Source organism: Amblyomma maculatum, unplaced genomic scaffold (genome assembly GCF_055883805.1).
Source record: "Amblyomma maculatum isolate TAMU_Amacu unplaced genomic scaffold, ASM5588380v1 scaffold_30, whole genome shotgun sequence".
Classification (NCBI taxonomy): Eukaryota; Metazoa; Arthropoda; class Arachnida; order Ixodida; family Ixodidae; genus Amblyomma; species Amblyomma maculatum.
Genome location: NW_028146755.1, coordinates 714,937 through 736,052, shown reverse-complemented (window position 1 = coordinate 736,052; position 21,116 = coordinate 714,937). Strand labels below are relative to the sequence as shown.

Genomic DNA, 21,116 nt, shown 5'->3' with positions numbered 1-21,116 from the left:
TCCGGGCCGCTCGGAGCTACGTGCGCGACATCTGGCGATAACGCCTGGTTCGAGACGGGCGGAGTGTCGGCATGCGCGGCCAAGCCGATAGCACTGCCTGTCTTTTCGGGGCTCGCAGGCCGCCGCGGCTTTACCTTCTGCTTCAGTCGTCAGAAGCGCTGATGTGCGCTGCCAGTCTGCGAAAGCGCATACGCGGCGGAGCGCACGCCACTGGCTTCTCTTTTTTTTTTTTTACTTTCTTTTTGTGCACTATCAAAGCTCTGGCAGGGAACATTTCACCGCATCATTCACGCGCCGATGTACTGCATCGTCACCCTAGCCGCGAGCCTTATATCAGTGATCGAGGTTTGGCAGTTTTCGTTCTTCGGGAATTGCAGGAAGGCAAATTAGTATTAAAGGTGCCGCGAAGTAAGTGTAAGCGGCGGGTTTGTCTTTATTTCACTCTTCTTCTTTGGTCATTAAAGAAAACAGATTGCTGGCTTCTTATTTCACGTTCTTTTATTTTTTCCACAAGTTTACTGTTTATTAGGGGATGGAGAGGACAAACTAATAGCGAATAGGGGCTCCCCCAGATTTCTTTAGGATCTCAATCCTCTTCGGCAGTGACTCGTAGAGGGAGTCGACGAGAGCGCGGTCGTTGCGGAGGTGTCCCCACTCATTTTCAATGGCTTCCCATAGCCCGTCCGGATTGCAATTGGAGAGTCCTGATTTCTTGGATAGGCTTTTCTTCATCAGTCCCCACACGTTTTCTATAATGTTAAGGTCAGGGCTTCTTGCAGGCCATGGAAGGGTCATAACGCCAAGCCTTTCAAAAAGGTCTCGGACAGTCTTGGCTGAGTGCACAGAAGCTCCATCTTGTTGAAAGTGATAGAGCCCATCCGGAAACAGCCCATCAAGCACATAAGGCAAGAGGACCGTTTCTGCCACCTCCGCGTAGACTTCTGCTGTCATACGCCCAGGAATGCGGTACAGAGGTCCTAGTCCGTCGTAGCTGATGGCTCCCCACACGCTGACTGAAACACGGCCGCTACTGCGCACATTCCAAACGTATTTTTCTTCGTCCCTGCATGGTGGTAGGGAAATCCGGTTTTATTAGAGGAATCAAATTGCCATCAGAGCTAATGATACCTGATGTGGTAGCAGTGAAGGACTGGAAACGACGAGAGTGCAGCGCCTTAAAGAAATTGAAGCCCATTATGGTTCAAAATATGGAGCGTCAAAATGTCCGTTCGTTAAAATGTTCGTTAAAATATGGAGCGTCAAAATGTCCGTTAAGCTGGCTTTCCAGCATTGTAGATTTTTAGTATGGCGTCGCAGCGCACAGTATAATACTCGAAATCAATCACACATCTTTTATATGATAAAATACACACGCTGTTTTAAAATTCAACACATCTTAGCCTAAAGATGCAATTTTGTGGGTGTGCCATACAGAAAAGGTAACCTAACGAACATTTACAAGTGTGATTTTGATGTTCTATACTTCAAAAAACATTGCCGATTCCGAAAACGTAAGAACTGAGCTCGCATTATGCATTCACGACCTTTAATTTTGCGATTTATTGTTTCGCCCTGAAGCCGAAAATAAAATATACTAATTTAAGTTCTTTATGCGTGTTTCATCTCTATTGCCTACATAATGCCCACCGTGCTATACAGTTTAACAACTCAGACTGCACTCACCTACCTTTCACTGGTTTTAAAATATAAATTTGACAGCCTAAAAAAAAACTCCGGGTATATTCTCAGACGTGCGAGCACATTGAAACAGACTACAGTCCTACCGTGCTTTTTCCGGCCACCACACCCGCTTCTGCTGGTCCCAGCGCGTGCAAAAAGTGGCTTCGTCGCTGAAGACGACTGCTCTCCAATTGTCTGGGGTCCAGTCTTCCACCACAGACGCGAATTCCAGGCGCGTGTCCCGATCCGCTTGTCTCAGTTGTGTTTTCTGCGCAGCTAGTCTACTTTTCACACCTGCTGCATGAAGCCTGCTCCTGATTGTCTGAGTGGATGCGTTCAAAGCGAACATGTCACGAAGCTCCCTGGCGCTGAGGTACGAATCATCTGCTGCTCCTGCGACAACAAGCCTGTCTTCTTCAGTCGTCGCTCTTGGTGGCCGGCCGCGCGCAGCATCCTTAAGTCGGCCTTCTTTGTGGAATGCCTGCAGTACTCTGTTGACTGTGGCTGAAGGGCGCCCAGTAGCTTGAGCTATAGCTCTTTGGGTCATTGTCCGGCCCATCTCTGTGGTGGCTTTCCTTTGGTCTACAGTGAGTCGCGGCGCCATCGTCGATGCCTTTACGCATCTGGTCTGTTCACTTGTAGGGATGAAAACTTTATTCAGGTTATCGCATATCTGATCTTGTGTATACGCCACACTTAAGGTCCAAGTATGCTTTCAGTAATGGCATGCCGATTTTGGCATTTGCCGGCAAATGCAGCCTGCCAAACCTCGATCACTGATATAAGGCTGGCGGCTAGGTGACGATGCAGTACACCGGCGCGTGAATGATGCGGTGAAATGCTCTCTGCCAGAGCTTTGATAGTGCCCAAAAAGAAAGTAAAAAAAAAAAGAGAAGCCAGTGGCGTGCGCTCCGCCGCGTATGCGCTTTCGCAGACTGGCAGCGCACATCAGCGCTTCTGACGACTGAAGCAGAAGGTAAAGCCGCGGCGGCCTGCGAGCCCCGAAAAGACAGGCAGTGCTATCAGCTTGGCCACGCATGCCGACACTCCGCCCGTCTCAAACCAGGCGTTATCGCTAGATGTCGCGCACGTAGCTCCGAGCGGCCCGGAGCACGCAGTTCGGTCGTTCTAGACATGCATTTTGCCCTCTGTACATATGTGGTAATATAAGTGAACTTTATATTATTAGCGAGAGGCGTCATAATTGGGCTAAAATAGGCGATACAAACTGAAGGCTCTATAGGCCTACCCATCGGCATGCAGTCATGATCACCAGGCAGTTCAAAGCTTCTATGAAGATGTAGAATTGGCAATGGGGAAAGTAAAGACGCAGTACACTGTGCTAACGGGCGACTTCAATGCCAAGGTAGGGAAAAAGCAGGCAAGAGAACAGGCGGTGCGTGACTATGGCATCGGTTCAAGGAATAGCAGGGGGGAGATACTAGTTGAGTTTGCAGAGCGTAATAACTTCAGAATCATGAATACCTTCTTCAGCAAACGGAAGAACTGGAAGTAGACATGGAAAAGTTTTAAATTGGAGACTGGAAATGAAATTGATATTACATTGTGTTCTAACCGCGCTATTATGCAGGATATAGAGGTAATCGGGAAAGTGAGATGAAATGACCCCATGATGGTTATGTGTCGAATTAATCTAAATCAGAAGAGGGAACGAAACATATTAGTAAGAAAGAAGTCCATCAATAAATTAGCGGTGAGGGGAAGGGCAGGAGAGTTCAGCGTCTCGCTACACAATAGATATTCATGTCTAACCGAGGATGACGACATTAGCCGAGAAGCGACGAACAATAATTTCAGAGATATCACTACAGAGTGCGCTGTAGAAGTAGGCGGTAGGATAGCTAGAGAGGATATCGGTAAGCTGTTTAAGTAGATGAAAATTTTGGTTAAGAAACGCCTAAGGATTAAACCGTCCAAACCAATACATCGAATATAACTGGCAAAGGCATCAAACCGAATCAATGAGCGCAAAATGCCCGATTTCAAAAAGTATAACACGGAGAAACTTGAACATGCTGCAGCGAACGAGGGAAGCCTTAAAGCGGTGGAAAAAACATTGGCCATAGGCCAAATCAGATTTATGCGCTAAAGGACACGGCGGGCCACATCATCACGAATATGGACAAGATAGTCAAAGTAGCTGAGGAATTCTATACTGAACTCTACAGAGTCAAAGTATTGAAGACTATATCCAGATTGGCCGTAGAAAAAAGCAGTCAGACGTACCGCAACTGACAAAGGACGAGGTCAAGGAAGCGTTAGAAGCTATTAAAAGGGAGAAAGCAGCTGCATAGATTCGGGTATCTGCAGATTTATCAAAGGATGGGGGGAAATATCCTGCAGAAGGACTTTTTGATGGGTTAGTAAATGAATGTCATGTCTTTCTTTCTGGGGTGTTTCTTAAGGTCTATAAAAATCAAGGGGAATATCGTCCTAGAAAAACTGGACACCCTTTATACTTAGTGCCTGGTGTCATGGACGATACCGATACTATTTAAGAACGCAAATAGTATCCTAATAGATCGGAAATGGGAAACTAAGGAACTGAAAAATTACTGATCAATCTCTTTGTTCTCTGTTACGCAGAAAGTCTTTACTAAGGTACACGCTAATAGAATCAGGACAACCTTAAACTGCAATCAAGCACATGCCTGCAATCAAGCAGGCATTCGGAAAGGGCACTGTACCCACTCTACTATCGATCATATTAATACCATCAACAAGGTGAAAGAAAAATGCTCGTACTATCGCCAACTCTTATATATAGTATTCATTGATTACGAAAAATAATTTCACTCAGTAGAAACCACGGCTTCGTCCAGGCATTGCGAAACCAGGGTGTAGACAAGCCGTACGTGAAAGTACTGGCAGATATATATATATATATATATATATATATATATATATATATATATATATATATATATATATATATATATATATATGGGCAGCCACTATATATATATATACCGGGTGTCCCAGCTAACATGAACCACGGGTTACAAAATAATATATCTGAGGTAGGTCAGTGAAACCAGTTGCATACAACTACCAGCCTGCTTGCGCACTACAGGCAATTTTTTGTTTTGCAATTAGTTATTTGGCTAATAATTTTATTTTTTTAATTTAATAAATATTCACCTTAGACCAAAATTGTGAATTGGAAAGTTGTAGAGCACCTTCAGAAACCCCCATTCCATTAATTGCGATAAAGAAAGTCTCACGTGTACCTTTTTTTCCGGGCTCAAAAGAAAGCCCGCGAAATACAAATAATACCACGTGACTAGCGCATTTGAGCGCAGTGATCGTGGTGCTTTTAGTCGTGGTTTGAGCGAACGAGATCAGCTGCGGCCGTGACCCGATGGTCCCGTTGCAGCGGCAGGCAGAAATGTTGGCGATGGTTGGAGCGAGCTCGAGCTCGCCCGTCGTCACCGCGATCTTGGCCAGGCCTGTGCACCGCAGCAGCCTACATCACGACAGGCGGATGACGATAAAGAACCGGCAAATGAAGGTGCAGCGCTAATTTTAGTCGAGTCACATGTCATCTCGTCCTTTACCCAAGCCTGTATGCGCAGATTCAGTGGCTGATACCTTATCGCTCATCCGTTTGCCGTAAAGTTCGCTGATGGGAGAGAAGGAGGGTTTGTTAGAATCCCGGTGGTGTCGGCTCGCCGCTCTGGGTGCTACTTGCACCATCACGTGGGCCGGCTGCCGGACGCGAGCGAAGAAGCCATCGCAGGCATATCGGCCTGCCGCTTTAACGGGGCAAAGGAGACACGGCCGCAGCTAATTTCGTTCGCTCAAACCACGACTGAGAGCACCACAATCGCGGCGCACAAATGCACTAGTCACGTGCTATTATTTGTATTTCGCGGACTTTCTTTCGAGCCCAGAAAAAAAGATACACGTGAGACTGTCTCTATCGCAATTAATGTAATGGGGGTTTCTGAAGGTGCTCTACAAGTTTCCAATTCACATGTTTGGTCTAAAGTCGATATTTAATCAATTAGAAAAATATAACATAATTAGCTAATTAAGTAATTGAAAAACAAAAAATCGCCTCTAGTGCGCAAGGAGGCTGGCAGTTGAATGCAATTGGTTTCACTGACCTATCTCAAATGTATTATTTTGTATTCCTTGCCAGCCTCCTTGCGAACTACAGGCGATTTTTTGTTTTTCAATTACTTAATTAGCTAATTATGTTAATTTTTCTAATTTAATAAATATTGGCTTTAGACCAAACATGTGAATTGGAAAGTTGTACAGCACCTTTAGAAACCCCCATTCCAATAATTGCGATAAAGAAAGTCTCACGTGTATCTTTTTTTCCGGGCTCAAAAGAAAGCCCGCGAAATACAAATAATACCACGTGACTAGTGCATTTGTGCGCCGCGATTGTGGTGCTCTCAGTCGTGGTTTGAGCGAACGAAATAAGCTGCGGCCGTGTCTCCTTTGCCCCGTTAAAGCGGCAGGCCGATATGCCTGCGATGGCTTCTTCGCCCGCGTCCGGCAGCCGGCCCACGTGATGGTGCAGTAGCACCGAGAGCGGCGAGCCGACACCACCGGGATTCTAACAAACCCTCCTTCTCTCCCATCAGCGAACTTTACGGCAAACGGATCAGCGATAAGGTATCAGCCACTGAATCTGCGCATACAGGCTTGGGTAAAGGGGCGAGATGGCATGTGACTCGACTAAAATTAGCGCTGCACCTTCATTTGCCGGTTCTTTATCGTCATCCGCCTGTCGTGATGTAGGCTGCTGCGGTGCACAGGCCTGGCCAAGATCGCGGTGACGACGGGCGAGCTCGAGCTTGCTCCAACCATCGCTAACATTTCTGCCTGCCGCTGCAACGGGACCATCGGGTCACGGCCGCAGCTGATTTCGTTCGCTCAAACCACGACTGAGAGCACCACAATCGCGGCGCTCAAATGCGCTAGTCATGTGGTAATATTTGTATTTCGCGGGCTTTCTTTTGAGCCCGGAAAAAAAGATACACGTGAGACTTTCTTTATCGCAATTATTGGAATGGGGGTTTCTGAAGGTGCTCTACAACTTTCCAATTCACATTTTTGGTCTAAGGTGAATATTTATTAAATTAGAAAAATTAACATAATTAGCCAATTAACTAATTGCAAAACAAAAAATTGCCTGTAGTGCGCAAGCAGGCTGGTAGTTGTATGCAACTGGTTTCACTGACCTACCTCAAATATATTATTTTATAACCCTTGGTTCAAGTTAGCTGGGACACCCGGTATATATAGTGGCTGCACAGCAACGAAGGTACTGCTAAAAGAAACTAAAAAAATTACTATGACGAAAGGGGTTAGGCAAGGAGACAATCTCCCCAGTACTGTTCAAAACTTGCTTAGATGAAGCATTTAGAGACTTGGAATGGGAAAAGTTAGGGAGAATGGTATATGTGAATACCTCAGTAATCTGCGATTCTCTTATGTCGTTACCTTGCTAAGTAAGTCTGGGGATAAACTGCAAAGAATGATTGATGACCAAGAAGGAAAAATTGGAAAGGTAGGCTTAAAAATCAATATGCAGAACACTAAGGTAATATTCAACAGCCTCGGGAAGGAGCAGCAGTTTAGGTTAATTAGAGAAGCAACTCGAAGTAGTAGGCGAATATGTCTACTTAGGACAAGTATTAACCGCAGATCTAGGCCATAAAAGTGAAACAAAAAAGAGAATAATATTTAGATGGAGCGCATTGGCAAGCACTAGCAGAATATGTCAAGCAGCTTAGCGGTATAGCCCGAGAGGAAAGTATACAAGAGTTGCACCTTAAATCCACTCACCTATGGGGATGAAACGTGGAGGATAACGAGGAGGGTTCTACATAAGTTGAGGACAACGCAGAAGGCTATGGAACAAAAAAAACGTTAAGAGATAGGAAACGCGCAGAGTGGGTGGGAGCAATACCACAAGTTACTGACATTCCAGTGGAAAACAAGGAGAAGAATTGGGAATGAACAGGATATATAGTGCGAAGAGAGGATAATTGGTGGTCGCTTAGAGTAAAAAGCGGGATTCCAAGGGACGAAAGTCGTAGCAGGGAACGATAGAGAGTTAGTTTGGCGAATGAGATTAAGAAGTTCGCAGGGGTGAAGTGGATGCAGCTACCATAGGAGCGGGTTAGGTGGAGGAATCAAGGAGAGACCTTCGCCCTGAAGTGGGTATAGTCAGGCTAATGATAATAAGGATTAGTTTGAAAGTCTGAAAGGGCATTTAATATATGCGCAGAGTGATGCGCCCCTACACAATATATGAGACCCTCTGCACCCCCTTCCTCACTACATAAATATATCACCGCTTTTTTATAGGTATATGAATGCAGCGGCCGAATTCACATGACTTTATGCGATGTCGGTTAGGGTCCGGTATCGGAGAAAATTTGGCGTCCTCGTCGTTGGCCGTGAACGAAATTTCCCGAAGGAACATCACATTTGTGAAGACGGCTCAAATGTGCATATTGAAGTAAAATTTGTCATAGAACTTATCAAACCAAATTAAATTAAATGGAGGCAAATAAAAATTGAGTCACATTGCGTTAGGGTTGAAGTGGAATCCAGGACTATTGTGCTGCGAGACAGGCTGCTCATCAGCCACAAATGCTCGCTGGATGAATCTAAATAAAGGTTCATCTGCTCAATGCACTACTAGAACGGAACCCAACAATGCTCTTAAACGTGTTTTGCTGTTAAACGCGATGCTTAATTAATCACTTCCTCTTTAAAGCATCCCCAATTGATTAGGCGTGAAGATGGAAGGAACAGTGGTGATGACAGGTTTCATGGTGTACGCAGACGCAGGTGGGTGAAACACAATAAAGCAACATACTATAAACTGTAAGATTCTCAATGCTGATGCGCATAGGTAAAATTCAAAACTATTTAGGAATACGGCTTCCAGCAGGCACTGCGCATAGGTCATTAAATACATGTATCATGAGAATGAAGCACAATTTTTTATATTCAATAAATGCCATAGTTGACGCTTATCATATCCGTCTTTACATTGCTGTCTAGACCTGCGAAATAACAAATTAATCGCCGCAAAAATATCTATCGCAGCATTAAATAAGGGGAGTAGTGAAGGTTTACGCAGTACCCACACATACTTGTTTACTGTAGCTAAACGCGAATGACAGCGATTGTTCGAAAATTCATGATCACGTGGCGATGTCGTTTACAGTGCTTTCTTATCAAAATATAAGACAGGAAAAACAGCCGGCTCTTAACTCAAAATGAACTCAAAAATATACACTCGGCCATATTGCTTGTCGTGACTCAACGACTAAAATAGTCTCTAACGCCTTTTTATAGTATGTTTACTTCACGAATAACTGAGACTGCTGAAGATAACCCTTAGTTTGTGTCACTTTGCACTGGCAGCGGACGCTGTTTATGCAATGATATAAGCTCCATGTGGAAACAGTTTTAAGGCTGGACGACACCCAAGCAACACTCAGCTAGTAGACGATGCGGCCGGCTCCAATTCCCTATGTACTTATCAACGTCACTACCAGAGGCATGGCCGTCGCTGTTGACGCTGTCTATACTATCTCCTTTTGTTGATGATGCTCGTTCTCTACTACCACTAAACAGCTTAAGTGCGTAGCAGCTCTTTTATATCTAGCTGAATTTTAGCATTTGCACCATGATGTTTGCAGAAGATTAGGATATACAATGGGGGCAAAAACATCTTACCATAAAAAGATTCCACGGTCATTTTCTGTTTAGCACCTGGCTTTGCCTCTTCCACTACAGCTGTAGTGTTTGTTTTGCCCCTGTAAAATATCAGGTTTACTAAACAGTGGTTTAAACATTTCAGTTAAACTTATTGGAGTTTCATGTTGTGCTAATTCTTTTTTTAAGGCAATTAGCACACCATAATATTCTTCGTATTCACGTTTTTAAGCCTTAGGTCGAAACATTTTCGCTGCAAATTGATGGCGAAAGCCCGTATGGCTTCAGTGCAGACGTTCGCCATCACACTTCTTAGTTTTGGCATATACAGGATTATCTCTATACTTTTGCGCGTTCCTTGCTCAATAATAGTCGTAATGGTATCTTTAAAATGAATGGCACTGTGGTAGGCCACCAAGGGTGTGAGGCGCTTGTCTACAAAAGCATTTCACGTCTTGAGAAAAATATGCTGCCTGTAGTGTTTGATTTTAAGTAGCGTTATAAATATTGTAAAGTCGCCAAAAAATAAAAAATAGTCTTAAATTATAAGAGTAACAATTTTCCGTTTCATAAAATTGGATCACAATAGAGGGCGGGTGGGTATGGCCCTAAACGCTTCAAAAAGTGATGAGATGAAAAGCGGTGCATCTCGCACACTTTTTATATAGACCGTTCATTTATACAGTTGAAAAGGGCTGGCAAGCGTTCAACGGACTTGCGGGTAACAAGACATGGAATGTTTTCACGAAAATGGGAGGGAAATGCTGCAAACCCTAAAAGCCTATATTGAGACCGAATTCGGAAATGAGTACGAGTGCCTTACTAGACAGCTAGAATCAGTCACATCAAAATAAAGTCGCGTATAAATGAAGTACCTTCGCTTTATATAATACCGCAAATATTATCACGTATAAAAAATGCATTTTAATTTAACTGATGCAATATCAGCGGTATGAAAAGACGTAGCTCTACTTCGGGTGAGTGTGTTTGCTTTCTTTAATTCCCATACGCAGAAACACATCTCGGAGTTCTAATTAGCTGGTTAACTCAAAAATACGCATGAGGGCAGTCTTGATGATAGTTGAGGAAAGTGCACAGCCAGAGATATTGCTGTGGGCGTTCTAATTGGGCCAAGATTCCAGCAAACGTCTCTTCGTGAATGTGACTATTCATTTTTCTTTCATATGACTTTGCAACGCAAGTATATCTCCAGTCATCTCCTGTGGGATGAACCCCGAGGCTACGTTCTTAATATTGCATGTACTTGCTTATCATCTATGATATATTCTGTCGTTGAGGGTCATTTTGAAAGTCTACAGCGTTTCATATAATCAGCTGTTGGAAATGAATTATGAATTCAATAACCAGATGTACTTTTTGGCGCTCACAAGATTACTGGTCCTTCCTAACCTATTTTCGAACAAAGGAACATAACTCAGTCATGTTGTGTGGTATTAGCGGAAAACGTCATAAGCTCATTGGGCAAGTGATGGTAGGAAATGGGCTAGGATACTGACTCCGGAGGCCAAAAATACAATCTCCTTCTAGTACGACGACGAGAAGCGCGGAAAACATAAAAGGCTATAAACGTAGTGTTAATGAAGAAAGCAGCGATCAATGAATTTTTAATGTAGCAATTGCTAAAGTTTGAACATTAGCCTACAAAGTAAAAGTACCTAAAACGAACAAACCAAATTTCTTCTCTAAACATTAGGCTTGAGGAAAGGTGGGCAACTGTTGCAAAGCAAAAATATCAATGATCACGCACAAAAACAACAAAAGGCTACACTGAATCACTTATTGTTAACACTAAGGAGAATTGTCTGTTTCAGGCCATTTTACGATCCATTTTACAGGGAAAGGAAATCAGGTTGCGTAGCTTGAAATGTGCAAGAATTGTAGCTTCAAGCCTGCAAAAATGGTAGTATCACTTCGCCACTGCCGACGCTTAAAGGCCGTGTAAAGATGTGGGCTGATTGCCCCATGAATATAAGGGACACAATGCGCTATAGGCACCGTTTAGTATTTGGGCTGTTATGTTTTTGTTGAACAAGCGTGATGCTCTATTTCAAAGCTAGGAATGAATCAGCTTCATGGTGCTGCATATAAAGGGAAATATGTTCAGGAAAGGCCAGCAGTCTAGAGGCGCTCGTATGTTGCTTAGAAAATATATATCTTTTCTTTTGACCCTCACCAGGCATAACTTAGCATCTCTGAGGCATAACTTTATTAATGAAGTTATCTTTGTGAGGTCTAATATTCTACTTGTTTTCTGTTTACAGCCCTTTTGCTGCAGTGCCCTATATTCTCCAAACTGCTTTTGCACAGTGTATACCAGTTGATATCAGACAATATTTTGATAAATGGTGGCAAAAATTGCTTTCCTAAATAGCAAAGTTGCATTTTGTTCTGCACTTAGAATGAACCTTACTCCAGTTTTTCTCTAAAGATAGGTTTTTGTGCGTTAATGCGTTGCTCAAGTTGCTTCACACAGGTCTTATGGAGTCTGAAACAGTAATTCTGTAGCATGTCGGAAGAGCTGTGTAGCAAACATTGAACATGTTCTAGTTGACTATTCACCTACCAGACAAAATACAAGACAATTTATGTTGAGCGTTCTGATAGCTGTGGGTAATAGCTAATAAAAGGCTAATGAACTCCCTAGCAGTGGAGATCGGCCAGAGGGGACATGTGTTGTGCTTAGAAAAGTTGAGTGTAGCAATCGGGCGACCTACCGGCAGAAAACAGTCTTATTTCCTGAGACGCGAAAACTACGTATATTAAGAAAAATAGCAAAGAACACAACGAAAATTGCACAATACTCTTGCAACTGGCAGTTTCATTCTTATGAAAAGTGTAGCGCACAGCCACCCCTATTTCAAATAAATGCGACCATTTGCTTATTTTCCTGAGCCTGGTATTCTTGATTTTAAACATGCTGTGCGAAAACCAGTCTGGTTACTGGGCCAGCTGTAATCTAGTATTGGTGCATTATATTAGACTTTCACTCCTGAATATACAAAGAAAAGGAACAATATTAATGCTCTGCATTTTAATGTCCTTGAGGTCAGCTTCGTTTACAGGTGAAATATTTCGTCGCCCACTGATGCAACTTTTGGCCAGAGTTTGTGCGTGCATACTGCTGAGTTTCAACAAACTGCGATTCATTGATGCTCAGCTCCATGTTTCATCCCACTGCAGCGCTCACAACTGTCGTTTTCGTACTTTATTAGCTGCTTGATTTGCAACTCATAGTTATTTGCGACACTATCAGGTATCATTTTAACAAAGTTTCTATGATGCCATTACACGTCGAACACTTCGATTTCAATAATTTACAATCCTTGAACATAATTAGGTGGTGACGCTATCAGTGCTCTCTTGCACCACATTATAGTAGAATATTCTGCATAATACTTCTTTTGTGTCTCCTTCACAAAGGTCTATTTATCACGAAGGGGAGGGGCACAGCTTTTAATTCAACCATTGGATGAATTATAATCCAGAGATTTCCATCTGTTTTAGAAGAATGCTTTTCCAAGCAATGTTGTGAGATTGAATATTTGCGCTTACCTTTTCACACCTACCATTGCGATCATGATTTCTCCATAATTGATTGCTGTGTTTCCTAATAATTTTTAAAGCAAGATTTATTCCTGCTATGCTGCACGTTTCGTTGTCAATGGCATCTACATCTGGATTCTGTAGGTTTTTTCTTAACAGAACCCAATTATATGTTCTCTATGAGTGAAAGGGCCCTATAAAATTCCCCTTTAAGAATCTCTGGACTTTTGAGTGGGCAGCCCATGCCAACCCTATTGGTTCTTTGAATGGGCAGTCCCATTTAGGGCAGCCCAGGATTTCACATGAAAGTTTAAAGGCGCCGTTCCCCGAAAAGTTGACATTGCCTTCAGGCACTGGCGGCTGAAGGCAATGTCAGCTGTTTGTAGGCGTTCGCGTTATGACCGAAAATTCACAAGAACGGGCTTGATAAATGCGTACCTTATATTAGATATAATGATAGCGGCAAGCCTCGGCCAATGTGCCTACTCGGTTTTCACTTCAGATGTTAAGCAGTGTGCCTTGCATTTCTTTCAGTTCTTTCATATGCATATTGCAGCTTCCAGCCCGTGGACGTTGAATATCCCCAGGTAGTCGAACTTGTTCCATAACTCTCCACTACGGCGCCTCTGTATCTCTTTCCACATTTGTTCCCACCTTTCCCCATCTTCCTCAAGTAATCAAATTCCTACAGTGCGTTAATTCCATGATTTTGTTTTACGGCAGCTCAACCACCATATCCCACATAACCACACTGGTCGAAGTTTTCTTCCTGCATGCGTCCCGTTTTTATGGGGCGATAATGAGCCACACGACTAAAGAGTCCCAGTCAATAAGTGCGTACCCCCACGATCAGAAAGTTAGGTGAAGCTCATGGTATATAAGCAAAATTGTTCATAGTAGCGCCTCCACAAAAACACAAAAAGCAGACATTGTGCAGCGGAGACGGCTATTAAAGCTTTCTGTATACAGAATCAGAGGGTCCAAACATTTTCTGATGACTCTTTACTTGACAAAGATTGCAGAAACAAGTTTTGTATATGCATACAATACGATGAATAAATTATTTCATTATAGAATTCAAATTTTTTTTAGTGTCCAGGGTAGCTCATATGGTACTAACTGAAGGCCATATCATGTCCTATGAGGTTGTGTATTTGTGCTAACTGAGCGATATTAGAAACGAAGCAGCTGTTACGGTGTCACTGGGACTTAAACAAGGTTAGAATAAGGCACTGCTATATGTCACTAAATTTCAGATTTTATATGTGGAAAACAAACTACTGGATATTGATCATATTTGGATATCAGCTATAACTTTTCTTGAGCCTTTCGGCAAATTTAGAAGCTTGATTGGCAATTGTTGTACTGCCCCAGACTAGGCTGCAAGAAGTAAGGATTGACGAAAACTGAGCTTGGTGAATGAGAAGTTTGGTTCTGGTTAGTAAGGTACGTGCATTGGAATTTCCGCAGGGTGCCAAGCACTGGAGCTAACTTAGTTTCTGTATAAGCTACATGATGATCCCAAATGATAAATTGATTAAAATAAAAACTTAGTGTTTGCCCTACATCTGTTAGTACTATTTTATTTCCGCCCAGGGTTAAGCTCCCGTCAAAAAATATTTCTTTTTTGCTCGGAACATTACAACTTCGATTTTTCCACATTATTCATTAAAGCATTTCAACGGGCCATACATGCAGTTTGGATAGCACATTGTTGCCTCTCCGGATTATGTAATTAGCTTCAGTTCCGGAAAAGATAAACTAGTGTCATCTGCATATATGATATAATCTACTTCGTTATCTATTTGGATTAAATCATTGATATAGACATTATATAAGAACGGCCCTGTATACTTCCTTTGTCACGCCATGTTTAATTGATTGATATTTTGAGTGGTAACCTCCAGTACGAAAAGACTGTACGATCGCTAAGACAACTTGTTATTAATTTAAGTGCTTCATCACCGACACCATATACTGAAAACCTACTTGTCAGGGCCAAGCGCTTCATCCTGTTAAACGCTTTAGAGAAATCAATTAAAATACCAACTCTTAATTTATACTCTTCTATAATGCTAATTATGAATTCTTTTTTGGCGAAATTCATATTGCTTTTGTTTTAGTATATTATACCTATCAACAAAGCTCGAATATTGTTTAAAGATTATTTTTTCTAAACGTTTGAGAAAACGGAAAAATATACACTGGCCTGTAGATAGAGAGGGTATTTCTAGTTAATGGTTTGTGAATCACGATCCGCTTTTGCTTTCTCAAAATAACAGCTTTAGGGGCAAGTCAGTGCTGCATAGGTGCGCCTGTGTTGTGTTCCTTCGCATGTGATTGTTTGTTGCGCCACATTTCTGGGTACTTGGTATTCTTCATTGCGGTTAGGAAGATTCCCGACTATATCGAGAGATTGAATATATAAAACAGCATAGGGCACAGAACGTACAGTACATGAAGAACAGGATTGAGTTTTATGCCAAATGCATCTTCATTCCTACTTTTCTTTCAAGATTTAAGCGCTGTAATTACTTCGTCACAAGAAGTGAGGTTAATACTGTAAATATTGGATCTCGAAATGTTATCAGTTGCTGTAAAGTGATGGGTACTGTCCAGAAGTGTAACAATATAATTATTAAACTTATCAGCTAGTTCCTATTCAGTATACATAACACCATCAATTGCCAACTTTTCATGTTCATCTCGTGATGTGCGATTTAAAAAGCTTGTTGCGTCTAGATAATACGTTTGTTTAATCATGGATCCCGTCGAACATGTTGATGTTATAACTATTCTTGGCCTTCCAGGGAATGAAATTTGCTTTAGTGCGGTGTGCTTTGAAGACGGCAAAATCGGACGAATTTTAGATCTTGAAAAATTTTTGGTATACACTAGATTTCTCAGTTATCATTTTTAGTATTTTTTGCGTCGTCCATGGTTACCGACTCCTCTTAAATAGTTTACCGTTTTATATGAAAAATTGTCCTTATATATAAGGATATGATGGTTAATTTGGGGGTTTAACGTCCCAAAGCGACTCAGGCTATGAGAGACGCCGGAGTGGAGGACTCCGGAAATTTCGACCCCCTGGGGTTTTGGGGAAGAGAGGCCATACGGACAGCTTTGGCTACGGTTATTATTACCCTTTGTTTGAGCACAGTGAATAGCGTGTATTATTGACGACTGTATAAACATCGCACCCACGATCGTCTGTGGTTTCAAATGTACGTTCAAGGTACCAAATAAACTTCTCTTTCTATCGCCGCCGCCGATTTGCTTAGAAGGAGTGCCTTGCAATCATCTGGGCCACTTCTAAGTTTCGTCCATACCTATACGGCCGACCATTCAAGGTGGTAAGCGACCATCACGCGCTCTGCTAATTTGAAAGATCCTTCAGGCCGCCTTGCCAGATGGAGCCTACGACTTCAAGAATTTGACATGACTGTAGTCTATAAGTCGGGCCGGAAGCATTCCGGCGCAGACTGCTTATCCCGCGCTCCGGTCGCATCTCCCCCGAAGGACGATGACGACGACGCCTTTTTGGGACCGGTAAGCGCCAGCAGTTTCGCAGAACAACAGCGATCAGACCCTGAGCTGAAAGCGCTAGCCGATTACTTGAAAGGAAAGACCGCTTCCCCTCCTGGTGTGTTCAGGCGACATTTATCATCCTTCACGTTAAGCAATGGCCTCCTCGTGAAGAAGAACTTCGCACCTAACAAGACCGCGCAGCTTCTCGTAGTGCCTAAAACCCTTCGGCCAGAAATTCTGCAGGCGTTGCACGATGAGCCCACAGCAGGCCACCTCGGATTTGCGCGCACATTGCGTCGAATCCAGGAGAAGTATTACTGGCCGCGACTGCCTGCCGAAAATGCCCACTACGTGAAGACGTGTCGTGAGTGCCAACGACGCAAGACGCCGCCGAACAGACCAGCAGGACTACTAAACCCGATTCCGCCCCCAATCGTGCCCTTTGAACAAATTGGGATGGATCTCCTCGGCCCCTTTCCATCTTCGTCTATGGGTATCAAGTGGATCATCGTGGCCACTGACTATCTTACCCGTTACGCCGAAGCAAGAGCACTACCAAATGGTACCGCGGCAGAAGTCGCCAAATTTTGTGTCGAACAAATTCTCTTGCGACACGGCGCCCCAGAAGTGCTCATCACGGACAGGGGAACGGCGTTTACGGCAGAGTTGACGCAAGCAATCCTGGAATACAGTCACACAAGCCATCGACGAACAACTGCGTACCATCCCCAGACCAATGGCCTTACAGAGCGCCTGAACAAAACGATCGCGGACATGATCGCTATGTACGTCGACGCTGAACACAAGACCTGGGCGCCATCTTGCCGTACGTGATCTTCGCGTATAACACGGCAATCCAGGAGACGACCAGAGCGACCCCGTTTAAGCTTGTGTACGGTAGGGAGCCCACGACGACGCTCGACGCAATGCTACCGCACGTAACCAACGAGGACAACCTCGACGTCGCCGCCTACCTGCAGCGTGCAGAGGAAGCTCGACGACTCGCACGGCTGCGTATTAAAGACCAACAGCGCACCGACAGCCGACGATACAACTTACGACGACGCCACGCAGAGTACAATCCAGGGGACCAAGTGTGGGTTTGGACGCCAATTCGCCGTCGCGGATTAAGTGAAAAGTTGTTGCGTCGATACTTTGGGCCATACAAAATCCTTCGCCGCGTCGGACCACTGGACTATGAAGTCATTCCCGACGGAACGTCAGCATCACAACTGCGACGCGCACGCCCAGAAATTGTACATGTTGTACGACTGAAGCCTTATTACGCACGTTAAACAATCTGTGATGTTTAAACTTCGCAGTGTTTATGTTTAAGTTGCTTTGTTTTGGAACATCGAGGCGATGTTTTTTTAAGGGGGAGTAATGCCGCGAAACCTTCAAAACTGTATTTGTTATTTTTCAACAGCCGCCGGCATACAGGCTTATCACTGATTCTGGACCGCGTATCAGCTCCGTAATCTTTGTTTGTTAATGCTCGATGTGGCGAGTCACACCTTTATCAGTTTTGTTGTAGCGCAAGATGCACCGAGATCTTTCTCGAAGGTTCCGGCCACTCGGGTGTCTTTCCACAATGTTCCAACCCGGTCTGGTAGCTGTCTGTGACGTTATCTAGACTGTTCTGTGCAGCCTTTAAATTGAGCGTTGCCGAGTGTGATGAGCATTCTTTGTTCGACGACCGACGAGCACGCTTTTTGCTATCGCCGCCGCCGAGTTCCTTAGTTCTTTTGCGGGCGGAAGTCAGCCCAAATAAAGAGTTTCTTTAGTGCAATCATCGACCCCCTTCATTTGTGTCGTCGACCTCGTCACCACTACGTGACAATATGAACATGTATATCTCCAGAAAACAATTTAACACTTCATTTGTACTTGGTGTTGCATAAACTGGCTTTTAGTTTGTAGCCAAAATTTGCAGGAAATGAATCCAGTCCTTATGGGAAAATACAGCAGACAGTGTGATGTCTATAATATCTATACTTTGCAGCTCTAAAATTCAGAGTCCAAGTCATGTAAAGCGGAAGGTGTTTAGCGGTATATTTATCCCTCCTGCAGATAAAGTTTCAGACAAGACATTAGTGAGACATTAGTGAAGAGCAGGTAATACGTGAGGGTTCAGCAATAACGTTGGCAAGCATATATGATTCAAGGAGAACCTAGAAATTATTTTTAACACCAGAATTTTCTACTATATAAATATTAAGGTGTGGGCCTAAGAATTAACGGTAATTGGTCGTGTTTGTATAATGGAAAATATTTTCCATTTATTAGCAAAATGGTTTACTGCTGCCGTTTGGCGCATGATATAGGACAGCAAAAAGAATGTTCGTGGCCTGGCCCACTGCCTGGTGTCTCGCAGATGAAGATTACGTCATACGTACGACGTCACCTTGCTGTTTCATGACTCAGATTGGCTGGGGAGCTTTTTACTATTGTACAATGATATGCCTCTCTCTTTCTCTCTGGTGGAAAGTTGCAGGAATGTAAAAGTCAGGATGTCTTGGGCGTTCTTCTAATAGTCTACCGGACGTGCTAAACACGCTCGGAGCATTTAATAATTCTAGGAAACATTTTAACGAGCAGCAGTTCTCGACGCACGTGGCAAAAGATTCTTGCAGCAATAAAGAAGCAACTGGATGTCATCGCCGCTTAATCTTTGGCATGAGGAAGAGGGCATATTTTGTGAAAAATGTGTTACGTAGAAAGCTATGGCTTCTTCCACGCATCGCGTTTCCTCCTTCCTCCGTATTGCGCGAACAACACACTTCGTTGTTTGCCTGGTTCTGGAAGGGCAAAACTGAACTAGTCTCGCGAGCCCAGCTTCGTCTTGCACGTGACTGCTGAGGGTGGAGCATGCCGTCTGAGGTAACGTTCTGCAGAACACTATGCGTTAAGTGGATGACGAGCTCTGTAGGCCAGACCGATTATGTAGGTAGGCCTTTGCTCCTCTACTGGATTGGGAGCCATCTTGCACCTTGGTGCCCCGCGCTCTAGGTGACACTGCGCCATCAGCAGCAATACATTTGTCATAGTACACGGCGGCAGCGCGCATGTGCACACAGCTTGAGGAAGTGTTCGCCAGTGAGGAATGGACTCAAATCTGCTAGGCTTCCACCGGGTCCTGCCTCAAGCAAAATCTGTGACCCTAAATGGAAGTACGCTCATTGCCCCGATCTATTCGATACCATCAGAGATTATCGCTGGCGAATCGAGTGGCGAGTCTTGCTCACCAAATAACGACTTCTCCAGTTTGGGATATTACCGGACAACAAGTTCATAAGTGCACTCACATAGAAACACAGCAGCATACATTTAACGACTGCACGTTTTTGCGTCCACATTTCGTTGGTTAGCGATGCGGGCATTTTCTATCCCAGTCTAGCGCACACGAGTTGTGAACTCAGTTGGCTTCGTACTATGGAAAAACAGTAACGAATCCGCCTACTAAAGGAGGGCGTACCGACAAATGCACCCCATCATTTCATGACTGACAGAGATGCTGGGGACGTCTTGGGTTCTTATCTGTTCACCTTCGGTGTGCAGGCTTTGCTGCGTAAATAGTCATCTTGGCACATACATGTATTCAATAGGAGGGTGGTGTTTGAAGTTGTATTTCATAACAGCACGCGCCAAATAGTGCACTAGTTCCTTTTCTTGAGCCCTTTCTGAACAAAAGCCCTCCCCTTCCCCTTTTTTCTCTTCTTACCTTCGACCAAGTGACTGAGGTGGTCACTGTTCATTTGCCGTGAAATGCCAGCCAACCACCTCCTAATCGTTTTTCTTCGTAAAGCATAGCTGGATTTTTCTGGGCGCTGCATGATCTAGCCGATATTCCCCTTAAATCTTAGTATATTCATATAATCGTAGCACTGAGCACTATAAACGCTTCATTTAGAGCATTACTAAGAGCTAAGTATTGAAAGGAAGCTCGAGTTCCAGACCATCTGACTTGAAATTGATATTATTCGTGGTTTTTATTACATTTTTGAGAGTATCTTTTTGTGTAATGAATTAAGCTTTTGTACAATATGGTTTTACAGATCAGCTTGTTTCCGTTAGTAGTACTGTTTGCGTACATTCATATTTAAATAAATATTTCTTTTGTTACATTCGCCCCCGCCGATTCCTTAGTTCTTTTGCCAGAGCAAGTTACCCCAATAAAGAGTTTACTCAAATGAATGACAATCGTCCTCAGTTGTCACCAATCGTAATGTCACCACTACGTGACATCTGGTAGATGTGCTGTATCCCTACATTGGGACGTACCCCTGAAGATGGCACCAGTATAGCAGGAAGCTTCCTTGGTTTTAGTCCAACCCCGAAAACCCCCTGCTTTCAAGGACGACCAGGTAAGGACGCGGAAGACTGACTCGACGTGTTTGACCGTGTGGCAACGTTCAACGCCTGGAACGACAAAAAAAAGCTAAGACAAGTCCACTAAACTCTCCTGGCATCTACTCGAATATGGATTGAGAATTGTGAGGCTTATCTGAAGAAATGGTACACTTTCAAGACAGATATTCGGAAGGCTTTCACGTGCGTAATACGAAAACCACACAGTCTCTCCTTTAGTCATGGCGTTAGCTCCCCACTGAGTCAGTCATGGCTTA

The 21,116-nt window shown here is 43.7% G+C and overlaps 1 long non-coding RNA gene across 1 annotated transcript in view; it reads right to left on the bottom strand.

Annotated features, from left to right (window-relative positions):
* Positions 1 to 21,116, bottom strand: part of LOC146170872 (uncharacterized) — a 55,886-nt gene that overhangs the window by 17,828 nt on the left and 16,942 nt on the right. Inside the window, exon 3 of the long non-coding RNA XR_014703089.1 lies at positions 9,418 to 9,497. This is a non-coding gene — a long non-coding RNA (uncharacterized LOC146170872). The remainder of the gene's footprint in view (positions 1 to 9,417; positions 9,498 to 21,116) is intronic.